Below are 20829 nucleotides of genomic sequence, written 5' to 3'. Positions count from 1 at the left end.
TTTAAACGTTAAATCTAACCAAACATGTCTTTAATAAACATATATATGAATTGATTTACGGAATATCCTAATACACCCATATATGAAAGATCAATGACTCAATGTGTCTAAATGAAAGATCGATGGCTTAATGCACCAAATGATGAAAGATCAGGGACTCAATGTGTCTAAATAAAAGATCGAGGGCTTAATGCACCAAACAATGAAAAATCAGAAGTCTGATGATGCGTTTTGCCTAAAGAAAATTATAGGAGACAGACAATGAAGGAAAAAAAACTGAGAGGAGATAGACAAGGAAAAAGGAAACGAGAATTTATTAACATAACCGTAAGATTTGACAAAAACAATATAGAATATGAGTTTTTGATAAAATTATTATAACAAATTGTTTTATTGATTAAAAATAGAAAACCAAAAATGTTTCATGTAAATTTCTCTAGTGTTTATGGCAAGGGTTTATCTAATTCATTAAGACATTTAATGGCATTCACCACACCATAATTCATTAGATGGGGCATGGCCGCTATTTGTCTCTGATATCTCTATCTCAAGTTCATTTCTTTTTAATGACTCATCTCCATCATATGATTGGGACAATTATGATTATTTAATAATCTGTAACAAAAAGAGTTACAAACTTTACCTTACAGCAAAAACAAAATTTTGTGAGAGAATGCACTTCATGGGAGGCGTTAGATGAGGCGCGTCTGGTGCCTCATACAGACTCAAAAGTGTTGCTTTTTACTTTATGAAAAATTACATTTTTAATCTCTATTTATTAATTAAACTATTTTTTTAATCCCAGTAAATTTTAAAATAACAACCCACTCTAATGAGATGTTACTTTTAGTCCCTAATTTATCCTATTTGACAACTAAGAAATCACAAACTTTATAATTTAGCATTAGAGGTGTTCTTATATCTGCAGCAAAACTTTAATTGTCCTATTTTAAAATAATGATCAGATTGTGACAATGTAAAACTTGAGTAACCATGAATGTTTTTTACTCTCTGTTGGAACTCTATTTAATCTTTCAATATATATGAATTAATATATAAAATTAATTATAACCATACATATTAAATTTCCAATTAATCCTACAATAAAGTTAGTTTTTTTCCTTGAAGAATAATAAAGTTAGTTTTAAATATTAAATTTAGTTAAGAATGCATAATTCTTGTATTTATGTTTCAAATTATATCTTTTAAATTTTAAAATGAGGTTGTATAATTTTGTTATAATTAAATAAGACAAAAAAAATTGTTTCCAAATGAGTTTGATATTTACATTTGATTCTTTTGTTAACCGGTTAATTAATGTATGCAATTCTAATTAATAGTCTATTTAATTTGTAAAATTATTAACAACTTAATCAATAAACAAGATAAGGAAATTAGGTTACATTTCATTTATGGAATAAAATATGTATTCCTAAGTAATAGAATATTAGGTAATAGAATAGGTCCTGTTTGGCAATTAGTTGTTAACTGGTTATTTTTTTGTTAGCAGATTTGACTAGCTAATTGTGTAAATTTATTTGGTAAAATTTAGCTGATTGTTAATAGCTATTTGTATAAAATGACAAATAAGAATATAGTAAAGCATTTAATTGGGATGAAATGATAATAATTAGGGTAAAAATGTCCATCGAAAAGAGATTGAGCAATAAGCTAATTGAAAAACCTTCTAAAATTAACTTTTTCAAAATTAGCTTTTTGGACCCAATAAGCTCTTTCAAATATCTTTTCACTAAACACCACTATTAGATATTTGACTAGTCAAAACCTCTAAAGTAGTTCAGATATCTAATTTTACCTCAAATATCTTTTTACCAAACAGTGCCTAGGTATTTCTTAGCAATAACGTTTCCTATTTAATATATATCATTTAAAACAAAATACGAAAAACGGTAAAAACAAAAAAACTGAGAATAACATGAAAAACGAAAAAAAAACATACAAAAATGGTAAAAAAGGAAAAACGAAAAAAAATGTGGAAAACGTGAAAACACAAAAAAAAATATATATTAAAAAGGTGAAAAACGAAAAAGAAAAAGCATGAAACACGAAAAATGAAAATAAAGGTCCAAACATAAAAAAACGAATAAGAAAAAATACGAAAAGTTATAATAACACGAAAAAGGAAAAAACAGTAAAAAGTAAAAAAGAAAAAAATGAAAAAGAAACTTAAAAAACAAAAAAGATATATTCTTTCAACACAACAAACCAACCAAAAAAAACATGAAAATCTTGCCAAATGGTAAAAACATAAAAAAACACAAAAATAAAAATAAGTGAAAATGGTGTTTACCATTTTCATGCTTTTTTCCCTTTTACATTTTTTACATTTTTCATTTTTTAGGGTTTTTTTCTTTTTTGTGTTTCTCACATATTTCTTTTAAATTTGTACGCTTTTTTCATTTTTAACATTTTTCACGTGTTTACAGTTTTTCATATTTTCACATTTTTTCGTTTTTACTATTTTTCCATTTTTTCACATTCACTCACAATTCCTTCGAAAAAGGTAAGAGACAATGTCTCTTATATATTATTAAGTTTAGCGAACCGGATCCATAGTTGGAATATCCTACTCTCGTTAGAACTGTAATCTGTGGGTGGCTACTCCCTATCAATAATATTTTCTTTGATTATTGATGTATCTTTTTATCTTAGAAGAAATTTGAGTATTGCCTATAAACCCACACATGCCAATTAAAAAAAAAAAAAAAAGATGAAATAATTAAGCAGAATGGTGATGTTGTCACGTAGCACTCAAGTAGTTGCATGGTCTGTAAATTCAACCATACATACAAATCTTGAGATATCTTTCAATAATGATAATGGGACCCAAATCTACACTTAGTTAGTGGGCAACCAAACTAATGTTAAACAACCAGACCTTCTCTTCCTCTTCCTGGATAGATACTAGATAGCCCTCAAATCACAGTGACCTATCTTTTTTATTTTCTACCATTTTTTGGGTATATCATCAATCAACCATAGCAATGTAACAGAACACCTACACTCTTTTTAAAGCAAACCATTGTTTTCCTAAATCCTGCATAATGTTGCCATAATAATCCCAAACAATCATACTCTACTCTTTTTATTTGCCAGAGAATCATCACAAAAGCTATGTGCTATGATTTCCAAGTTTTACCCCATCCATTCATTGTTCTTGAAATGTAAATTAAATCCCTAACTGAATTAGAATCAAAAAAGAAATCTGACAATTAAATCCATAATCATCTTCTCAACACCATTAAACTTCTATCTATCAAATTAGTCTAGGAAATAGAGGCAATTAGATATCCTATGTATTTTGCTAAATTATTTGAAGTTTAGTACCTCCATCTCCTTTTTGAACATGCTATGGCAACGATGAAGTTGAAGAGGAAGATGAGGACGAAGCCGAAGAAGGAAAAACTGATCCCTTCTTCTTCCTCGGCGATTCCAAACTTCGCTTGAGCAGATTTTTCAAGGCAGAAATCAAATTCTCAGTAGGATTAGCCGGAGGAGTAGTAGATGATTTGAATTGCTGATAAAATTTCATATGAAGTTCAAATGCTTCTGTCGTACCAATATTCTTCTGCGATCTGCTACTCTCATCCTTGATCGCCTCGCCGCAGAGTCCACATATCCAGCGACCTCCGTACCTTTCACGCACACGAGCAACGTAGGCCGGCGTACACTCCTCCATTAAACCACAACAGTCGCATTTTGCAAACTCAACATCTCCAGAGGGAGGCGGCGGCGGCGGCTTGCAAGGTGTTGTTTGTGCATCCATAGTCTCTTTGGATTCCATTGGCATACGATTTCCGAGAGAAGCTGGAAAGTGAAACAGAAAATTGAAAAATTAAAATCTGAAACTGAAACTGAAACTGGTTGGTTTGCCGTTTCCTGAAATCACTCCAATATCTGATCTATCACACCCTAAGAAATAGCCACTTGACTGTTGATGATTGGAAAGAAACTGAAAACAATAAATAAAGGAATCAGGAGGAATGTTTTACCTCCTCTTTCTCTCCCAATCACTTTCTTCTTCAAAAAACAAAATCCCTAACATTATTAATACAGAGAAAAATTAGAGACTGACACAAATAAATATGGAATTTTTATTTTTTTTCCTTTTCTGGTTACGAAGAAAATATGGAATTGAGTTGCAAGCTAATATGCAGTTGCTTGTTTGCAATTGTGAAAATGACAAAGCCCCAATCACTAGCGGTTTGGAAGGTGTTTCACGTTCCCCGCCTTTGTCTGCCTTTCCTTCCTACTTTCTCTGTTTTCCCAAAATTCCAAAATAGGTAAACTAAAATATAAATATAAATATATTTTGTTTTCCCGATTACAAACACTACTATGAGCTTTACCAAGTTTGCAAAGGTATCCGATCAAATAGTTCTTGTTTATATCAAAACTTATTTACGTGGTTGGATTATGAAAGTTTAGGTATCAATTTATCAATTTATTGGTTTAATATAAACATCGATGAGTTTGTTTACCTTGAGTTTAGTTTACTATATTTATATCCACGTTCGAGCAATAGAAGACGATTATGAATTATGAAATGAAGTGGCCATGTATATCATGTTGATAGGGGGAGTGAGCTCATATATCGTGGCCTAATATCCCTCAATGTCATTTGGCCCGTGATTATCGACACTGATTATGGAAATGATTGGATTCTTAACTGGGTTTAGAAAGGCTTTAAACTTCTAGTACATAATCATTTTGTTGTATTTTGGACGAGGAGACACTACACTTTCTACCTTTTAGAGGTAGGTTTGGGCGTCTCTGGTTCCACGTGGCAAAGTTATATTTGTATGATATCAGATGTCTCTCTTGGGTTTAATTTATCGTTCTTTAGGATGAGAAAACATTGGCTTCGGGAAGCGTTGTACTTGTCATTTTCTGATAAGTCGTTGAAGGGGATTTGAATTTTGATACATTTTTGGATGTTTGTTGGGAAATGGAGGAGTAATAAGGAGGTTATGTGGGCTCCTAACGGTTGATTTACTCTTCGTCAAGTGCTCATAAATGCAACTGTCACAATACGTTTTCTTGTACTTCTAAGAGTCGGTCGAGTTGACAATGGTTTCTCCCTACACGCCACGTGGCACAATACTGTGGTTTTTAAAGGTGCGTGTCAATGGTATTAAATGCATCTTTAATCATTATTAATAAGTAATGATAACACCCGTCATTTTGGATGTCTACCCAATAGTATAAAAGGGTAAGGTTTTGTTGAGGGTTTCTTTTTACTCTCTACTCTCGTTCTTATTTCCTCCTTTGGTGGAACTTTTCTTGTCGATTTTGAGTGTAAATGTTTCTTCTATTTTCATTTTTCTTTGTTTTCTTTTTCCTGGTTATGGCTCTTAAAAATAGAAACAAACAAAACTCTAAGAAAACCTCTAAAGCAGACAAGTTCGTTGGGAAGAAGAAGGCGGAGAAGGTTTATTCACACGTTGAAGAGCAACCATCTACGCTGAATGCGGTGAAGATTAGGTCGTTGATTTTAATTCTTATATTTTATTAATACAGTCACATGCATTGTTGTTAAAAGCATAATTTTGGTTTATTATCTCATTTGAACTAAACAGCCACAAAAAGAATCAAAAGTATATCTTTCTCTTTGTGGAACTGAAGCAAAGAGATAGGGAAATCCAGAGTCATTTCATTCATTTCTCTTCGTTTCCCTTTCTTGATTCTATTCTATTACCCTGTGCGAACCAAACGCCTATTAATTGTATTTCTTAATTTGTGTGTCGGTCTTCAATAGCATTTAGTATTCATAAAATCACATTAAAATATCTCATTTATTACTCATTAACAACTCATAATTGAAATATTAAATTCTAAAGTTAAATTAAGTAATAGAATTCCAAATACAGTTATTTCAATCTAAATATATTGTAGTCCCAAAATATATTCTAAATCTAAAACAATTTGTAACATGCATATTTTCATGTCAATTTCTTAATTAATTAATTAAGACCCTGTTTGTTGGTAAAAGTATATCCAATAGTTCGCCTGCCAATCAAAACTATCACAATTTGATCATAATCTCATAATAATATACATATCAAGAACACAAGACACCGATCCCCACTAGGTATCCCCGAACTACCTCAGTGCGTAATAAAAACAGCATAGAGTAACCCCCGCATCCCGAGATACTCTAACACTAGTCTCAAGAACAAGTGTCTAGCAACAACTCTCAATCACTAGTCTATCAACACTAGTCTGAAGAACAAATGTCTAACAACGACTCTCAATTCATCCACATATACCAACAACATGTACACGAAACAACAATTAAATATAACTCCGCTAAGGCAAGCCATTTAATTTATCATTATTCTTTATATGTCACGTTCATCTCCCAGCATAACAAATATCATATAATCAAGCACCGTATCATTATATGTATCCTAAATTATATTTCAACTCAAACCAACATCACAAGAATTGAGACAGTCAATTTAAACAATAATTCATAGCTCCTTCAATTTCAAGTTCATTGTATCCATTAATGAAAATTGATTACTAAAAATATAAATAAACACAACAATCAAACAAATATATATATATAATTCATCACTCACCTGAAAATCCAAGTGCTCACAACGAACTGCTAAGTCTCAATCACTAACCACCTATCCTTTCACAGTTATTTGGAATACTATTTCTTGACTTTGTCAAAACCAAGCAGTAGAGATGCAAAGAATATTGGTTATGCATAAATACAAAGAATCATATTTTCTCCATCTCTTATATATATATATATATATATATATATATATATATATATATATATATATATATATATATATATATATATATATATATATATATATATATCTATTATGATTGAGTAACTGGCATATATTATAGTTACTCATTATATTTATTACCGAAATTATTTTATTAGACGTTTTACCTAGAATTTAATCATATTAATTATAACATTTGTTTCTAGCAACTACTTTAATTAAGTTCTAATTTAATATATCACCATAATTAATTATAATTGTAATTAATTATATCACCATTAATTTTAAGATTTCACACTTATTTCTAATTAATTGTAAGCCCTAATTTTTTTTGGATGTTACCATGTAACCTTAACTTATCGATGCTCCTACATGCATTGGCCTCAATAGAGGATGTTAACCAGGAGTTCAACTTCTTAGCTGAGCGGTATGCACACTGAATAGACAAGGCGTATCATGAACAAGGAATCTCTGCTCCCCGAGTCATGTAGTTGTAGGAGGAGCTGCAAAGGGCATAGGCATATGCTAATCTCACTAAAGAGCTATTAAGGGCACGATCTCATGCAAGTGATGTTGATGTTAGGGCTGAGGAGGCGTTTGCATTGACAATTTGGGCCTCGAAAGCCAAGGAAAAGGCTCAAAAGCAAGAGCAAGAGCATCTTTGACGTATACATTTTTTTTACCGTTAAACTGAAACTATTCATTAGACAAAAACATTTATTATAACTTATACCCGTAGTTATATTAAACACATCTATCATCAAGCATACTTTCGTTCTTCTTATGGTTCAATTATAGACGATTATAAAAGTCTTATTTCTAGTATTAATAACATTTCTGTCAGATTTATAGGTTGTTCTGCGAATGGGGTGGCTCATGTTTTAGCTAGGTCTTCTCATTCATTGTCAGAACTTGTGAAGTGGGGTACTGTCCCTCCAGATTTTATTTTACATTCCTTGTATGTTGATTTCTTTTAATGAAACTTATTTTTCTTCAAAAAAAATAAAAATAAAAATAAAAAATGATAAATTATGTATTTTTTAGGCCCATGATCCTCACTTCATTGCACACAAAAAGGATTGAAAAGTCTAGTAGGAAAACTGTTCTCCTAGTTGTAAAATGGCTAGATACAACTGCAAAATCATAGCCCGAAATCGAACTTAATCAAAGCAAAATCTCACGAATTTAAAAAGAAATAATATAAAAAATTTACACAAATAATACCAACACTTCCTCTTCTTTTTCTTCATATTTATTTTCTTCCTTATTCATCTTGTTACAGTCTCGAAGTTACCATCTAAATCATTTTTTCTGCAAATGAAAAAGAATAGTGAATCTACTTCTATACAGAGGTGAAGATAGTAATTAATAGGAGAAAAAGCAAAATATAATAGAAAAAATGCTCCTTCTTATATCGCTCTTTGAACTTTTCTCAAAAAAAAAAACCAAAACATTGCATTTTAGTAAGATTTACAACCTTCAATGATTCAGTCCCGTCTTTGAACTAAATTCACAAAATTCTCAAATCATCTTGGAAATATCTAACAACAATCAAATAAAAACAATTGCAGAACTAAATTTTTATCAACATCATCCATCCTATTGATGTTTCCACATAATGACTCGAGATAATTATATTTAATTGACAAAAGATTTTTTCTACATTACATTCATGTTCGAATAGTGTTTTCTTACTAAAATTACAATTATTTATTGTTATCGTGGTCATTTATATTTCGAAGCAACATATGGTGCCTTTAGATGAAAAGATTGAAGAGATAAAAGAATGACTTAACATTATTAGGAGTTCCTTAATTTGGTCAAAAAGTTGACCGACCCTCTAAATTTATAAAGTGTTTTGTTAGCTCTATGAATTTGATTTAAATTGACATCTCTAAGTCCACGTGACAAAGCACGATTGGATTTGGAGAAATTGAAATGTATATATCATTGGAAAAAGTACGAAAATAAATATTTCCTAGATTTTCAAACATAATCATCGTTTAAAAATTGTAAGCTGATTCCGTTAGCAAAAAAAAAAAAAAAAAAATAGTACAAAATGCTAACACCGTCCAAAATTTCTTAGGAGGCAGATTTAGTCAAATGGTCAGAGAGAGTATTTTTGTCTTTTTATAAATTTATAAGTCAAACTTGCATTCAACACTCCCATTAACCAATCACATTCAACCTCAAAAGAGTCTATCTCTTCCATTCCATCTCTCTCCTCAACTCCCTCCATCTCTCGCAATATTTTCTTCTTCTTCTTCTTCTTGCTTACCCCAACCTTGATTCCGTCCATTTTCCATTTCCTCATCATTAACTAAGAGGGCAGTCGATTGCTCCATTTTGAGCCTTTGATACTGAATCTCCTCAGAAGATTGGGTTTTGATTTCTTTCTATACTGAATCGGAAGTTTTGCCTATGGTGTTCAGATCTGTACCTTTTCAACTTGGACATATGCAGTTCTTTTTATATTTATCATCTATTTTGCAGGATATGCAATGGCTCCTCTTGGTACAAATTCAGGTGCCTAAATTGCATAACTTATTATTAATCTCAAACGATGAAGCAGAGTAGAGGAAAATTGATGATAATCCTAAATGATGAAGCTATTGAGAGCCATGCTCCATGAAACCATAGAGTAAGTTAACGGGTCTTCAACCATCTCAAATGTCTTGGTCAGAAATGGAGGTGGACTTGTTTCGTATAGCGCCTCTATTACCATTGGCTGCGGAGGTGATGATGAAGACGATGAAGATATTCCTACTGTAAATGTCACCATCGTTTCTTTCTCTTGCTTCATTGCTATCATTCCTTTCATTCCATGCTTAGATTACTAATTGTATTGAGTTGGTTTTTTTTTATCAGTGGTTATTAAATGTTTCATTTGAAGTGTTGAAGATTGTATGAACAGGGGTTTGAACAAGTTGAAACCTTGAGTTGTTGCAATGGAGTTTGTCAAAATTTGACAAAAATACCCTTATGACTATTTGATTAAATTTGACGCCTAACCAATTTTTGAACGGTACTCTTTTTATTTACTGAATCAAGGTACTTGTTTGTTAACTTTTAAACCACAAAGATTATGTTTGAAAATCGATCAAATCATAGAGTTTATTTTTATATTCTTTTTCTATATCATTTTAAGTAAATTTAGAAGGACAACAGATTATTATAAATAAATTTAAGTGAACAATAGATAAAATTAAATAAATTAATATGATCAATAAATCCTTCACACAAATTTAAGAGATAGATAAATATTCTACTTTTCTTTTTTTAAAATGACCGTATATTATTTATCGGCTTTTTGGATTAAGTTGAACTCCATAGTAAACCTAAAAGAATTAAAGAGAGCCAACTTCTCATTTTTTCTCAAATACTCCTAATTGAATTTTTTATTTAATTGCGTGATAAAAGTATAAGAATAAATTATATAGTTTGATCGATTTTGAAAAACAATCTATGTGGTTTAAGAGTTTATATACAAGAAATTATATTTTATGCAATTTACAAACTTAGTTATTCCGTTAAAAATCGTTGTTGTAATTATTTATCTCAAAATGGAGCGATTTTCAGCCGTTAATAAAAGGCCTAATATACAAATAACCCTGAACTTGTCCAAATGTTGCAACTGCCCCCTCCAACTTTCAATTGTAACAACTTACCCCTTAAACCTGTCCAATTGTAAAACATAACCCCAATTGAGAATTTTTTTACCTCGTACTTGAAGCAACCGTAAAAATGTTTCCCCGGATTCGTATCAGGTCAAAAATTTGATTATCACACTCCACGAACGTTGCAGCTTTTGTATTTCACGTGTTTCTTCAATTGCAGTCCATGTCAGCAATTTGGGGTTATGTTTTATAATTGGACAAGTTTGAGGGGTTATGTTTTACTGATTGTACCCTGAATAGCTGTCTAGGAAGCAGTAGAATGCATATCCCGCAAGCCTCTCAAGCATTTGATCTATAAAGGGCATAGGAAAATGGTCCTTCCTTGTTGCATCATTCAGCTTGCGGTAGTCTATACACACCCTCCATCCCGTGATGGTTCTTATAGGCACCAACTCATTTTTCTCATTCAGAACAACCGTTGTGCCCCCTTTCTTTGGAACAACATGCATCGAACTTGTCCATGTGCTATCTGAGATAGGATATATAATCCCTGCATCCAATAGCTTGATCACCTCCTTCCTGGCCACTTCCTTCATATGCGGATTAAGTCTCCTTTCTAGTTGCACACTTGGCTTATGATCTTTCTCTATGAGGATCCGGTGAACGCATACTGCAGGACTGATCCCTTTGATGTCATCCATCTTCCAAGCTATAACATCTTTGTTCTGCCTCAAGACTTCCAAAAGTTGGGCCTTTTGGTCAGGGGTTAGTTTTGCAGAAATAATTACTGGGCTACCATTTGGTGGATTAAGAAAGGCATATTCTAAGTGGGATGGTAACGGCTTCATCTCGGGTTTAGATATTTAGACCGTGGGTATATCAGGTGGTTCTTTATGTGAGAGCTCAGTTGTGTCTGGTGGAAGTGGTGATGTTTCTGTTTCTATGGAACAACTTATTCCTTCACATATATTTACTTCTTCTCCCAGCAATGTTTCCAATGTGTCTTGATCATATGCCTGCGAAACAAATAAAGTACGAAATTCATCCAAGAAATAGCAGGTGTCATCACTGGAGTTAGCACGCCTCATAGCCTCATTCATTTTAAAAATTATCTCTTCACCATTTATTCTCAAAAACAATTGCCCCTCTCTAACATATATTAAAGCTCTACCCGTAGCTAAGAACGGTATTCCTAAGATGATGGGTACATGCAAGTCCTCATCTATATCCATGATAATGAAGTCCACATGCAATATGAATTTCCCTACTTTTACAAGCACGTCCTCTATAATCCCTCTAGGGTAACATACAGATCTATCTTCCAATTGAATTGACATCCTAGTGGGTTAGGGGTCTGGTAAACCTAACTTAACATAAACAGAATATGGAATAAGATTGATAATAGCCCCTAGGTCACACAATGCATTTTTTATATTCAATTTACCAATGGACCAGGGGATTGAAAAACTCCCTGGATTTTTAGCTTTCTAGGAAGCTGCTGCTTATTCTGCAGTATTGAGGAACAATCTCGATTCAGTTGGATCATGGAGATGTTCTCCAATTTGTTTTTGTTCGATAGAATATCCTTTAGGAACTTGGCATAAGTTGGCATCTGAGCTAGATCTTCCACGAATGGAATATTGATATACAGCTTTCTCAATGTATCTAGGACTTTGGAATTTTGTTCCTCTAACTTTTGGTTCACGAGTCTGGCTGGATAAGGAACATGCGGTACGTAGGGAGAAGGTGGATTGTACTTAGGGATGGCAACGGGTAGTGTATCCACGGGTACCCAGCATTACCCGACCCTAATGGGACTACCCGTACCCTGCATAAAAGGGTATGGGATCAAAATCATTACCCGTTAGGGTAATGGGACGGGTATGGGAATACCCCCTAAGGTACCCGTTACCCGTCATAAAAAAATTTTATATTAATAAACCATTATTGTTTTTTAGATGTAAGACGTGAAATTTAAACCCCAGCCATTTATTTTTCAACAATTGAGTGATACCACTAAGCTACTTTATTCTTATTAATTAAGGTTCAATTTATTCAATTTTTAGATTGATGATTTATTAAATTTATAATTTGTAATATTTTTTTTATTTATTGATTCTTAACGGGTAAGGATACCCGCGAATTAAATGGGAAGGGTATGGGTAATTAAAAAAATAAAAGGGTAGGGGTTTGGGAATGGGAATGACATTACCCGTGGGTACCCTACCCGTTGCCATCCCTAATTGTACTTTTTCCCGGGTTCCTCCTAAATCTGATCCGACTCTTTTTCTATAACAACTGGCCTGATGTCTCCTAAAACAGTTTGTTCTTTAACATTTTCGGCTCTTTTTGATGTACCTGCAATATCAGCCACTTTTTCAGTTATCATAGGGTTCGAGGTTTCTTTACCAGACCTTAGTGTGATGGCCATGACATCTCCCTTCGGGTTAGGCTCGGTATTGCTTGGAATGATCCTCTTTCCCTTGGATGAGGATGATGACGCCAATTGATGCACTTGAGTCTCAAGATTCTTGATGGAGGTCTGAGTTTGCTTCATAAATTGCATCATCATGGTTTTTAAATCTGGCTCAATCTCCTTTTTACCCTAAACATGATGTTTGTATTATTGTTGAGGTTGTCTTTGGTATTGACCTCCTTGTTGCTGCTGGTATCTCGGTTGCTCTTGTTGGTTTTATTGTTGAGTCCACCCAAAGTTGGGATGATTCCTGGTTGCAGGATTGTATATGTTTGAATAAGGATTGGGTGGATTTCTTTGATTGTAACCAGCATAGTCATATTGTTCTTGGTTTGCTTTTCCTGGTTTCACTCCTGGGCAGTTGATATTGAAATGGGGACCACCACAGAAGTCACATTCATCAAAAAATGGTGGTTCACTGTGAATGGATGATACATTCATCTTGCTGATCTGCTTAGCAAGTTGTTCCACCTGTGTTGTCAGCTTTGAGAATGTATCAGAATCCGGAGTCCTTTTTCTATCACTCCTCACTGAGTGCCAGTTGTAACTTGTGCTAACTACTCTTTCAATGAGATCATACAGGGTTTGTGGTTCAAGATCTTCAAGGTTACCATTTGCAATGGACTCAATTTCAATTTTATAAGTGTTGGTGACCCCATTGTAAAAAATTTGAACTTGCATCCACATGGGAATGACATGGCTTGGTACCCTTCTCAACAGCTCCTTGTAACGTTCCCAAGCCTCGGCTAATGACTCGTCTTCTTCTTGCATGAAATGAGATACCTCATTTCTCAACTTGATAGCCTGTCTTGGTGGAAAATACTTCATTAGGAATGCACTAGCCATTTCCTGCCAGGTAACTATTGATCCGGGTTGAAGGTTCTTCAACCAAATTCTTACCTTGTCCTTTAGAGAAAAAGGAAATAGCTTTAACCTGATCACATCATCTACTACCCCTCTATTTGTTCTGAATGTGTTACACATTTTAACAAAATCCTGAATATGAGCATTGGGGTCTTTATTGGGGTACCCACTGAACTGAACATCAGTTTGTAGCATTTGTATCATGGATGCCTTGACCTCGAACAGGATGTTCCCCTCGTTAGGCATCACAATACATGATGAGTGCCCTTCAATGGTAGGTCTAGAATAATCTCTTATCCTCATGACTGGTGGATTGCTGTTTTCACCTTCACCTTCAGGCATAGGTGGAGGATCTGCTCCACGACTAGCCATTCTTCTTTACCTTTGTCTCTCTCTTTGTCTTGCTCGTCTAGCTGCTGCCTGATTCCTTCTACACATTCTTTCTATCTCAAGGTCAAGTGGAACGGGCGGAGGTCCAGCTCTACACATAGACTACAAGAAAAACCCGCCTTTGGCTACACCATTGAGCAAACGGATCAAAAACACCTTGTTTTATAGAAATTTTTAGATAAAGTTGTTGCTTTCAATCCCCGGCAACGACGCCAAAAACTTGTTATCCTAAAAGTATACTCTAGCAAGTGCACTAGGTACAAGTAATATCTTAGTAAGTAGAGTATCGTTCGCCTCAGGGATTGATGAATAACTTTAGCAGAAAAACCTTATAGAACAGGATGTTCGTAATGACAGTAACTTCTTTCTTTTAGTTGGAAATGGGTTTCATATGATTTGATGAGAATAATCTAAAAGTAACAGATCTTTAAAAAGTTCATTCAGAAAATAATGATTTATCACAATAAAAAGGTGGAACAAGCTAAGCCTAGCATGAACAGGGAGCTTGCAGTATAACTTTTGCCTATTTATTCATGAATGTAATATGGTATGGTCAAGGTCTCTGCTTTAGGTTCACTCAAGTAAACTCTCGTGTGTTCTTGAGATTCTAAGATTTACTACACATTCAAGCGTCCCCAAAAGTGGCTCTTTCTTGCATTAAACACTAACAACTTTTCATTTTCAGAAAACCCTTGATATAAAACCATTATATTTCTATTTCAGGTTTTACATGTTCAATGATAGATACGTGAGAATGAAAGCAGTCTCCCATCATTCATAAACAGTTAGATAGTAGTTAATGAAATATACATGAAAAACATCATCAAACACCCAAGGTATAAACCACATTCATTCATAAATAAGCTAAGAAAACTTACAGCTCCAGCCCTTAGCTGGCTTAGCTCATTCAATCGACTACTCACTCATGGTACAGAGTGAACAACCACAAGATAAGCAATAACTCCTCATCAATGGAGTTAGGTTCAAAATATCAGAGAGTTCACCCCTTAAGAGACGAAGCTTGGCTCTCTAAAATTATCCAAAAAGGTACCCCTTTCCTCCTCCTACTTGTCCGCTATAAATAGGAGGAAAGGTACAAAATATAAAAAGATTATTACAAAAGTAGATTATTCAGAAAAGGTGAAATTGTTCTTCATAAATTGGTGTTGACTTTGGACACTTGAACACTCAAGGTGCGGATATTTTCATCATGTTGCTTGGTCCATCCCTGCTACCGCCTCCCTGTTCTGCCATTCTAAGCTTTTCTCGCTTTTACCCGCCAGTCCGACGAGTCTCTTTCAGCTTTTCTCCTACAAAACAGGCTGCATAACAACTGTTTCGTTTTGTCATTTAAGATCTGCACCAAAAAGCCTTTTAGTCTTTATTTTATACATTTAATTACCCCAATTAGCCCCATTTTAATCACACATGGTATGTTTATTAGGGTCAAGTATGAACCCATTATTTACAATTGGATAAGTTTGAGGGGTAAGTTGTTACAATTGAAAGTTCAGGGGGGGCAGTTGCAACATTTGGACAAGTTCAGGGAGTTATTTGTGTATTAGGCCTTAATAAAACTTAAAGTATAAAAGATATAAGATCTGATTTTATGAAGTGGATTACTATACCTAGCCCTTAATTCTCACACTTATCCTTGGAAATAGACCAAAATACCCTTTGGATAAATTTGAAAATTCTCAAAACCTCTCAAACACCCTAAACTCTCTTGGATCAAATCCGGACTAATTTATCAACGAAAACATGGATCGGGGGAAGGGCGGCAAAGGAAAAGGACTAATGGTACGAAATTCTATTTGATTTTGTTGATTTTTGGACGTTTTTTTATTCGATTTTGGATATTTGGGGATTTCAGAATCGGGGGGTGGGACGTGAGGCCATCACGCCGTCACCTCTGGTGCGGCGTATGAACATCATGCCGCACCACATGTGACGACGTGATGGCCTCACGCCTCACCACAGGCGACAGTGTGATGTTCATACGCCGTCACTTGTGGTGAGGCGTGATCGCTTCATGCCCTCGCCTATGTGAGGGCGTGATAGACTCACGCCCGTGTGGCGAATTATGAATTTTTTTTAAGTTAATCTAATTTGGTTATAATTTTTATTATTGTTAATTTTTGTTGTTTTTATTTTATTAATTTTATTATAATTTTTATTTTTGTTAATTTTTATGTTGCAAATTTTATTTTGTTAATTATAGTTAAATTTAGTTGTTGTAAATTTTATTTTGTTTAATTTAGTTTTGTTAATTTTTATGTTGTAAATTTTATTTTGTTTAATTTAGTTTTGTTAATTTTTATGTTATAAATTTTATTTTGTTAATTATAGGTAAATTTAGTTGTTGTAAATTTTATTTTGTTTAATTTAGTTTAGTTAAATTTTTATGTTGTAAATTTTAGTTAAATTTAGTTGTTGTAAATTTTATTTTGTTTAATTTAGTTGTTGTAAATTTTATTTTGTTTAATTTAGTTTAACTAAATTTTTATATTGTTAATTTATTTTATTAATTTTATTTTGTTTAATTTAGTTTAGTTAAATTATTATTTTGTTAAATTTAGTTAAATAATGTGGTGAATATGTGTAGATGAGCAGGAGAGTGTAGCGAGGAAATCTATCCCGTCAGCAGCTAGACAGCTAGATATGGATGATGAGGATACATCACGTCATACAAGAAGGTGTGATATTGATATATCAGGCCGTAGACATAGAGGGGCTGAGACGCAGTAGGTGCGGGGGGCCGAGATAGAGCGACATGTGTTGGATCAGTCCGAGTTTGGGGGAGAGGAGGCGGATGATTTGGGAGACCGAGATCCTGGTATTGACGTTGTTGACGAGTATTTTCAGGAGTTAGCCGAGGTACAATGACGATCGAGATCTGATGGTGATGATGATGGTGATGATGATGTGCAGCCAACCCAAGACTCGAGCAGACAGCGCAGGGATGGTCGCTTTGCTAGTACATTTATTATTTATAGTTTTAGTATTATTTATATTTTAGTATTATTTAAAATTTTAGTATTATTTATAGTTCATTATTATTTGTAATTGAGTATTATTTATAATTTTAGTATTATTTATAGTATAATATTATTTATAATTGAGTATTATTTATAGTATAATATTATTTATAATTGAGTATTATTTATAATTTTAGTATTATTTATAGCATAGTATTATTTATCATTGAGTATTATTTATAATTTGAGTATTATTTATAGTATAGTATTATTTATAATTTTTTATTTATTTTTTTGAATGAAGTATTATTTATAATTTTAGTATTATTTATAATATAGTATTATTTATAATTGAGTATTATTTATTTCAGGGGCTATAAAACGGTTAAAAGCTACTGAGGACCGTAGCTGGATTGTTTCTGGGCCGGTGGATGGTGGTCCAAATGATGGTTCCGTGATTCCTAGTTTTCTAGGACACGTTGCCTCACAGATGTTGGGAGGGGATCTTCGATCATATCTTACGTGCTACAATCAGGGGCGGTGTAGGGGGGTTAAAGGAGGCATTTGCCCCCATTCATCCCAAACAATAAAAAAAAATTAGTCCAAAACGACATCGTTTTGGTTCCCCTCAAAACGACGTTGTTTTGCCTTGTGGGTTTTTGATATAAAAAGAAGGGTTAAGATGCAAAAATACCCCTACGTTTTGGGTCATGAGCAATTTTACCCCTAACGTCTAAAATTGTGCAATTTTATCCCTAATGTTGGAAGCCAAGAGCAATTTTACCCCTAACGTTGATAAATTAGGTTAATTTGAGAAATAATTCATCAAACTGTCTTCTCGGACATGAATCTTGTTATCTACGCTTCACACATGCGTTATTTTATCAGTAACAAATCACAAACATATGTTGGGATGTGAAAACAATAAGAAAAAATATAAAAAATATACTGTCTTTTGTACGAATTAGATAAAAAAAATTCAAAAAATTCACCGAATTTATAAATATTAATCTCCAATTTTATTATTAAATTACAAAAAACATTATATCCTTTTTTAGAACAAATTGATATGTAATTGATGCAAAATAAAGAAAAAAAATGACTGTATTTTATAATAGTGTCTGAAATTGATCCAATTTATCAACGTTAGGGGTAAAATTGCTCTTGGCTACAAACATTAGGGGTAAAATTGCACCATTTTAGACGTTAGGGGTAAAATTGCTCCTGACCCAAAACGTTAGGGGTATTTTTGCACCTTAACCCTAAAAAGAAGCAGTATAGGTAGAGGCAACAGATCGTTTTCAAGTTATGACAGATCGTAGATGTCAATTGTCACATCGTAATCGTCGATGTACTTAGCATTAGAAGTTTTTTTTTATATTTTAAGACATTTTGTATCGAATAGCAATTATGTACTAAAATATATATTTTTTCAATTAATGCTATTTTGTCTAAAAAAAATTTACATAGAGTTTTGCCCCCTCCTCCCTCAAATCATGGATCCGCCACTGGCTACAATAGATCATTAGCATGTGCCACATTAGAGCGATGGTATCAGGGTGCGACACCCGAGGTAAGAATAATTTGATCAATAAACGTGGATGCACCTCTGATATCTGCGTTCGTGGAGCGGTGGCAGCCCGATACGAACTCCTTCCACATGCCGTTCGGGGAGATGACTATTCTTTTGTACAATGTATGGCAGATTCTACGTATTCTGGTGCACGGTCAGATGATCTTCAATGCATACAGTGCTGAGCGGCTGCAGATCATGTGTATGATGATGTTCGGGGTCAGTCAGGATGAGTTGCTATCGCCACCCCGACATTACTAGAGTGGTGGAGGTGTTTTTACTGATGCTCTGGAGAAACTTACCCACCCGGGGGTGGGCCGGGAGGACGATACTCGAGCCACAACATAGATATGGCTTCTGTTAGGATCCACCTTGTTTGTCGACAAGAGTGGCGATAGGATCAGACCGGCAGTTGGTCTTTCTTGGGGGTTGAGTATTTTCTGGTGTTCCGGCCTCTTGCTAATTGATTTTGGTAAGAGGCCGCTCCTAAGACTCGAACCCGTGACCTTCGGTCACATGACAACAACGTTTTACCGTTACGCCAAGGCTCGCCCTTATTAGTATTATTTATAGTTTAATATTATTTAAAAATTTAGTATTATTTATAATTTTAGTATTATTTTTAGTATAGTTTAGTATTATTATAATTTTAGTATTATTTTATAGTTGAGTATTTTTTTTTTTCAGGTGACGTGGTTGCCTTATGGTCTAGTCGCCGATGACGATCAGCTACGAGTGTCCTACGCCGGTTGGATACGGTGTAGAGACATTGTTGAGCCGTATATGCTCGATCGAGTCCTACGTTAGGTCGGTTATGTTCAGCCTATCCCGACTGAGCATATTAGACATGATACTGCATTCCGGCCATGGAAGTCTCTATCATACAGACTCGCGCATTCATCTGTTACAGTTGATGATACTTGGCGGAGATTTCCATCGACTCGTGGTGTTGATCGGAGGAGATGCCACCCAGTTGGAGCTGATCCCACTGCTTGTAATGCGGGGTACATGGAGTGGTACATACGATATTCACATCCTCATCTGCTTCATGCCCCTCGGGATGTGCCGGTCTAGCATGCTCGCTCCAACAGCGAATATGTAAGTTTATTATTATTATTTTTATTTATTATTGGTTTACATATGTTTGTTTTCTAATATTTAATTTTCTGCAGTGGGTTAGCCGTTTGCTACGTATCATTGAGCAGTCGCTCGCCGGCGAAATGATGCGGAGGCTCCACTTATTAGGACTAATATGGAGCAGTTTATGGACGAGTGGCGTCGGGCGAACTGATATATGTTGTAATATACTGGAACTTATTGTTTTTAACACATATGTAATATTTCGTGTATATTAATTAATTGTAATGTTAATGTTGTATATTTAAAACTAAAAGGTTAATAACTATAATCCATAATAATCCGCAATAAACCGTCTAATCCGCAATAGTATACAAGCGTATGAAACATAATTTTTTTTCCTTATCCCACACGTGGGCGTGTGGCTATCACGCCTCACCACAAGGTGAGGCGTGATTCCCTCACGTCCGCGTGTCAGGAGAGGAAAAAAATTATGATTTCTCACTCCAACACCTGAAAGAGTATTTTCGTCATTTCACGGGGTTAGGTGTGAGAAATGGTGACTGAATATAACAACATTTGGACAAGTTTTACAATTGGGGTTATGTTTTACAATTGGACAAGTTTGAGGGGTTATGTCTTACAATTGGACAAGTTTGAAAGGTAAATTGTTACAATGAACAGTTACAACATTTGGACAAGTTCAGAAGGTTATTTATGTATTTCGCCGTAATAAAACTTAAAGTATAAAAGGTATAAGATCTGATTTTATAAATGAACTAAATCGTAATTATTATTGAACCAAAAATCGACTCATATATTCTTTAAACACAAATCCCTATTTAAAAACTTTTAAACAAATCAGACCATGATTTATTTTTTCTTTTCCCCTAATAATAATACTCTTTTTTTTTTTTATTTCTTCCTCATGTAAACAAATAAAGAGAGAGGGAGGGTGGGGGTCAAATCGAGTGGCGAAGGGTTGGCTTTCTTCTTTTTATTTATTTTTTTCTTTAATATATTTTAATTTAATTATTATTTTAATTATTTATGTGGTGGTGGTGCTGATATAGCCAGAAAA

The 20829-nt window shown here is 33.8% G+C and overlaps 1 long non-coding RNA gene across 1 annotated transcript; it reads right to left on the bottom strand.

Annotated features, from left to right (window-relative positions):
- Positions 1–3595: 3595 nt before the first annotated feature.
- On the bottom strand, positions 3596–4295 carry LOC136203279 (uncharacterized). Its single transcript, XR_010674770.1, has 2 exons — positions 4014–4295; positions 3596–3828 (listed from the first exon to the last, which is right to left on the bottom strand). It is a non-coding gene; the product is annotated as an uncharacterized lncRNA (long non-coding RNA).
- Positions 4296–20829: the final 16534 nt, after the last annotated feature.

The sequence above is a fragment of the Euphorbia lathyris genome, chromosome 8, assembly GCF_963576675.1.
Source record: "Euphorbia lathyris chromosome 8, ddEupLath1.1, whole genome shotgun sequence".
Classification (NCBI taxonomy): domain Eukaryota; kingdom Viridiplantae; phylum Streptophyta; class Magnoliopsida; order Malpighiales; family Euphorbiaceae; genus Euphorbia; species Euphorbia lathyris.
This window is presented reverse-complemented; position numbering and strand designations above follow the sequence as displayed.